The 6,660-nt window shown below is 35.2% G+C and overlaps 1 protein-coding gene across 1 annotated transcript in view; it reads right to left on the reverse strand.

Annotated features, from left to right (window-relative positions):
• Positions 1-6,660, reverse strand: part of LOC119426062 (zinc finger protein 40-like) — a 35,252-nt gene that overhangs the window by 19,816 nt on the left and 8,776 nt on the right. The gene's annotated exons all lie outside the window — the stretch shown is intronic.

Below are 6,660 nucleotides of genomic sequence, written 5' to 3' on the forward strand. Positions count from 1 at the left end.
GACTCGGCACACTGCACAAACCATTGTAAAAATAACAAAAATAAAATACAAGCAGAGAGCGAGAGACGGGCAGCCCTACACACCGGCGCCATCTTGGAATGTGGTTTTATTAAACCTGTTCTGGACTCAAAATGTTGGCTGTGATCCTCTGGTGATGGTACAGTATGTATGACATTTTATTTGAATTAGGGGGCAAGTGCACAGTGTTTATGCTTTGAACTGATTACCCTAAGTTTTAGAATATAGTGCAGGCCCTATAATGGGAGCATTTTTTCCCCTTTCTTTATTTCCCCTAGTGACTCTACAGTTTTAATGCTCTGATCTGATAGACTTACAAATTTGATATTTGTGGTAGCATTTGTAATTTTTTTTTATTGTTGTTTTTTACTTTTGTGTTTTTTCCTTGCTTGCTTTCATGCAAGACAGACACCTTTCTTCTCTCTCCCATCTTCCTCCTGCTTTTTTGCTCTCTGTCTTGTGTATCGGAGCTCTATTTACACATCTGTGGGGCGGCTGTGGCTGAGTGGTTAGAGCAGTCGTCCTCCAAAAGCTATTTTTGGGAGCCAATTTCCCGCTCTTAACGTAATTTATATGGACCGGGTGGGGCCCACACAGCAGGTGGGCGTGGACTAAATTTTTCAGTGCGATGCTTTGCATATCGGGATAAACCCACTAAGCGACAGCCTTAAAGGGCTACGCCTATACTCATAGAATCTGGGGTTAAAGTACGTAACCAACGTTTTTTACTCTACCTCCTATAACCTAAGTTTTTTATTTTTTATTTGTTTTCTATTGTTATTGTTCTTAATGTGTTCAGTATTCAATTTAAAGACTGAGATTCTATTTTCTTCTTTTAATGCAAGACGGCTCAAAGACTATTAAGCGTAAGGCAGTTTTTTTATTTTGCAAAGGTCAAAAGGCTAACTGTTTTTTTCTTCAAGAGACACACTCGGAGTTCACTGATGTGAAGTTTTGGACTTGACAATGGGGTGATAAGATCATTTTTAGTCATGGCACAAATTGTTCTGCAGGAGTAGCTATTTGTTTCAATAGATGTCCAGGAAAGGTTATTTTTCAGGAAATAGACGATGCTGGACACTGGGCAGCATGTGTTTTAGATATTGACAGCAATTTGTTCATCATTGTTAATGTTTATGGAAACAAAAACGACCAACAAAACAAACAGTTATTACATCAAGTCACAACAATTATAAAAAAAAATGCAGTTGAATTATCCCACTGACCACGTTGTTGTTGGGGGTGATTTTAATTTAACTCCAGATGAATGGATGGACAGATGCCCTTCCAAACAATCTCAGGTGACATTAAACCCAATCATGGATGACTTTATGAATACCAATAAACTTGATGATGTTTGGAGAAACATAAACTCTTAACATTAGACAGCATACTTGGTTTAAACCTAACGGACAATCAAGATCAAGAATTGATTATTGATTAATTACAGATTCTATACTTGAACACGTCACAGAAGCCAAGATCTCTTGTAGCCCTTTATCAATCAACCTTTATTTATACAGGTAAATCCCACTGAGCCTCGAGGACTCATTTACAAGAGAGACCTGATTTCAACAAAGAAAGATGACAACAATGGACAACAGCAACAACAATAAACAGTTATAAAAAAAAGCATACTACAGTTTTTTTTTAAGTGATCACTGCACCATAAACCTGCGAATATCCAAAAATGAAACTAAAAATAATTTCAACGGTTACTGTAAATTCAATGCTAACTTATTAAAGAATGACAAATATTGTAAAAGTATTAGTAAAATAATTCAAGATGTAAAAAATGACAAAAGTTTAGTGACAGCAATACAAAAATGGGAATTCTTCAAATTTACTGTTAGAAAATTTTCTATTTTCTTCAGCAAAAAATTACAAAAAGAGAGACAAATGGAAGAAACTAAACTAACCAAGGAACTAATTTTATATTATCATAAATCTGACTGGAGTGAGGAAAACAAAATTAATATGAATAATTTACAATGTAAGCTGGATGAATATTATCAAAATAAAGCCCGTGGAGCATACATACGGTCAAGAGCCAGGAGGCTGGAAGAGGGTGAGAAAAATACTTCATATTTTTGTAATTTTGAAAAACAAAGATAGATAAAAAATACAATTAACAGTCTCATAATTAATGGTGAGGAAGTTACAGAAACAAAACAAATATCCAGAGAAGTTAAGGACGTTTACAGTAATCTGTTTACATCCTCATATTCTAAACAAGACTCAGAATCCTTTTTTATAAAAATTAAAAATGTGATCCTGTAGTGAACTTAATCTGAGGTCAAGACTAAGCCTAAGGTCAAAACTCTTGACCTTAAGAACCTTGTGGGACAGGAACTGTCATTTCATTGATTTGAATCCAGAAATACAGGTTCACCCATCCTGAGACTTTCTTTCTTGAAAATTCAAGTGAAAGAACACTCTCTTTTTATTATCATTACTATTTTACAAATGTTGATAATCAAAGTGTCTTAGTTCAAACCATTTTAGATGTTGCAGTGAACTAATCAATTTTATTAACTGTGTAATGATTTTTAATTCTCATGCAAAGTTAGAATTCATGTTGAGGTCTGTTACAGATTTTTATGCATTTTCTGATTTCTGCCTTTGAATGAGCAAGTGTGCGTTTCCAGGGTCAGGAGTTGAAGCAGACATGTGTTGGAACAACTGTCCTGTTTATATCCTCTCAGACGTCAACAGGGGGGTTTTGGCACCTGTTTCTTAAACTCGCCAAAACAAAACTCTCTCTGTCTGTGAGAACATTTCTGATCTGTTCCATAACAATTCTTGCTGCCTTCTAACCTTTTACGTCACAAAACACACCCCGTCTGGTCGGTTCTGGCCAATGGGGAGACTCCCGAATGAACCGGGAAAAGAGCTCTTTAAAATGTCGGTACTTCCTGGTCTACTCAGTTCTGTTGGATACACAGTTCTGTCAGTTCTGTGAGGGCTGTGAGAGTTCAGTTCTGTGGGAGTTGGGTCTCTGTTCAGTTCTGTGAGCCGGGAAGATCCTGACATGACAACAGAGCTCTTCCGAGTTTCATGGGATTATAACATCTTCACTGAGGTGAGCTGTGGCGGACAGAATCTCCCCGCTACTCCGGACGAGTAACAGCATCCTACGGAGACGCTGAAGGGTGCGTTAAACGGAATCTCGCCTGAGACATCTCCAGGTAAAAGAGTCGATTTCACCACCTAAGTGTACTGTAAGGGAGAAGCTGAAGAAAGCCCGGAGAGTGCCGTTCTGTTCAACACTCCCTCAAACCCCATCTTTTACTCTTCTTTAAACTTCTTTCCCATCTTTAAACTCCTCTCTCAAGTAGAAATTCTTCCAGATATTTAGAAATGTCTGTGTAAAGTGCTCATCCACCGCCGTGTGGGTAAAAGATCATAAGTGTACAGTTTTCATAAATGTCTGTGGTGAAGCAACGGAAAAATCATGGCCGTATGATTTTTCCTGATTGATTGCTTATGTTGTTATTTTCATAATTTGCCAAATTAATGTAAATGTTTGATGTTAAACTTTGATTCTGTAAATAAATGACCGCATTCATTTTGATGGGTCAAAGATAAATGACGTCTCACGTTTGCATTTCATTAAATTCAATGCACGTTTTATTCAGTCCAGAAAAATGAGGAATCCGTGTTAATTGATGAATATATCTGAGCATCTGTTCATCTACATTGATGAGACATTTAGGTCCATTTGTGAAGAGGATTTTCAAATAGAAGAATTTGACTGTGTTATTAAAAAAGTAGCATCAGATAAAGCTCCTGGATCAGATGGTGTTACAGCAATTTTTTTACAAATTCTTCTGGAAGGACATAAAAATACCTTCGTTTGATGCAGTTATGGAGTGTATTCATAAAAAAGAATTGATGACAACAATGAAACAGGGTGTCATCTTATTTGACACCCAAACCAGGAAAAGATAAAACAAACTTGAATAATTTCAGACCCATCACACTTCTCAACACAGATTATAAAATATTTACTACAGTTCTTGCAGCTCGGTTAAAAGAAGGGTTATCTGATATAATTAGCTTGACTCAGTCTGGTTTTCTCAAAGGTAGATAAATTAATAACAATATTCGTCTGGTTCTAGATTTAATTGAATATGCCCACTTAATTCCTGATGACGGTATGATCTTATTTCTGGATTTTCAGAAAGCTTTTGATTCGGTGGAGCATCCTTTCATTTTTGAAACGTTCAAACATTTTGGCTTTGGTGAGAAGTTTTTAAACATAATCAAAATGCTGCATACAGATGTTAACAGCTGTGTTTCCTTAGCAGAAGGAACAAGTCCCAGATTTACAATAAAAAGAGGGATTAGACAAGGATGCAGTGTTTCACCTCTCCTGTTCATCACCGTTACTGAGCTCTTGGCTATCTCTATAAGAAACTCCAGACTTCATGGTTTACAAATTATGAATCAGAATATTATTATAAGTCAGCTAGCAGACGATACAATTCTGTTTCTAAAAAATAAAGATCAGATTCCACTGGCTATCCAAACAGTAGAAGCATTCTCTAAAGCATCAGGATTAAAGTTAAATTTGGAAAAGTGTGAATTAATGAGTATTCTTGATTGTTCTCAATCATCTTATTACAATATACCGGTCAAACTGGAGGTTCGATATCTGGGCATTTGGGTCACAAAAACTGCAGGCAATTGTGTCAAACTGAATGTTGACAATAATATTACTAAATGCAAATTGATATTAAATAACTGGTTGCAGAGAGACTTGACTCTTTCTGGTAGGACATTACTAACCAAAATGGAGACTCTATCAAGACTGGTTTACCCTGCATCCCCCATAGCCATACCTCCAAAGATTATTAAGGAAATTAATAAATTAAACTAACTTTATTTGGAGAAATAAACATCATTATATCAAAAAAGGAGATACAGTTAAAAATTATGAAGATGGTGGGATTAAAGCAATAGATTTTGAAATAATGAATGGCGTATTAAAACTTAAATGGCTTCAATCTTTTCTTAAAAATGGTCATGAGCTTTGGTTTGCTGTCCCCACTTTGGTTTTTAGTAAAGTTGGAGGTACTGACTTCCTGTTAAGATGTGACTTTGACATTCCTAAATTACCTGTTAAATTATCTGCTTTTCACCAACAGGTGTTACTGAACTGGAAACTAGCATACAAACATAACTTCAGTCCTCATAATGTTCCTTTTTGGAACAACAGAGTCGTTTTACATAGAAGGAAGTCTGTGTTCATGGAAACATGGATGGAGAAACAAATATGGTCACTCACTCATCTCATGGATGAAAAGGGAAATTTATATGACTATGAAGAATTCACAAAAAAATATAATCTAATCTGTACCAAAAAAGACTATGATTAAGTAACAAAAAATATACCAATTGCATTTGTTCAGTTAATAAAGAATATTTATGAAACTAAACCAACAATTAGTTTACCGAGCATCAATCTCAATGGACTAAATTTAACACACAATAAATGCAACAACAAATTTTTAAGACAACATTTAATAAAAACTATATTCTGGTCAGGTAAGAAGAAAGTTTCACGATTTCTATGATAAGAAGGAAAGAATAAAAATAATGACAACATATCTGGGTTTCCCTCTTCCACCTAAATATAAAGAATTACATTTCAAATCTCTAAATAATATTTATCCTTCTAACGAGTTTATCAGAAATAGATTTAAATTTGAATGTGATAACTGTTATATATGTAACGAACCTGAAACAACAGAACATTTATTCTATTTCTGTCATTCTGTGAACACATTATGGAAATCCCTTCACGATATCCTGACCATCAAATCTATGAACATAGACTCCTTCTCCGTTCAGAATATATTATATGGATATGTATCTGAAAATAAAAAAGATGAATACTTTGTCAATAACATTATCATAATATTAAAATTCTATATACATAAATGCAGATATGGCAAGTCTAAACCATTATGGTCTGTATTCAAACAAGAACTCCAGTTGTTAAAACTTTCATTAGACAGTGCTAAAAAACCACAAGCAAAAAAGCTCTCTGATCTCCTCGCTCAGATAATATAGCCCTCTGACAAATTATTTTAGTAATTATGTAGATTCTTAGATAAATAGTTAGTTGTTAAATTAACTACTTAAATAAATAAAAACAGAAAGGGTCCAAGAATGGAGCCTTGCGGGATCCCGCAGGAAAGAGGCACTAAAGTAGAGTCAGAGTCAAAGTTTCTTTATTGTCATTCGCACCTCATGTTGTACATGTGGTGGAGCGAAATTATGTACACGGGGTCCCAGTTACATCCAACAATAAAATGTATAAGAAAAACAGTAATAACATCTAAGATATGAACTAAGAAAAACATCAACTAAATATACACTAAGCACTCATAACATAAAACATTGAACATCAGCACAAACATGAACATGAGCCTGTGAGCAGATGTGCACGCATGAACACATCAACATTGAAACAGATCAGCAGCAACATGAAACAGATCAGCAGCAACATGATATGGTTTTTCACAGTGATTATTCTGGTTAGAGATTCATGAGTCTAACAGCCTCAGGGTAGAAGCTGTTCCTCAGTCTAGTGGTTCTACACTTAATGCTCCTTAACCTCCTTCCTGAGGGGAG

This window comes from Nematolebias whitei, chromosome 19 (genome assembly GCF_014905685.2).
Source record: "Nematolebias whitei isolate Nwh7 chromosome 19, NemWhi1, whole genome shotgun sequence".
Classification (NCBI taxonomy): Eukaryota; Metazoa; Chordata; class Actinopteri; order Cyprinodontiformes; family Rivulidae; genus Nematolebias; species Nematolebias whitei.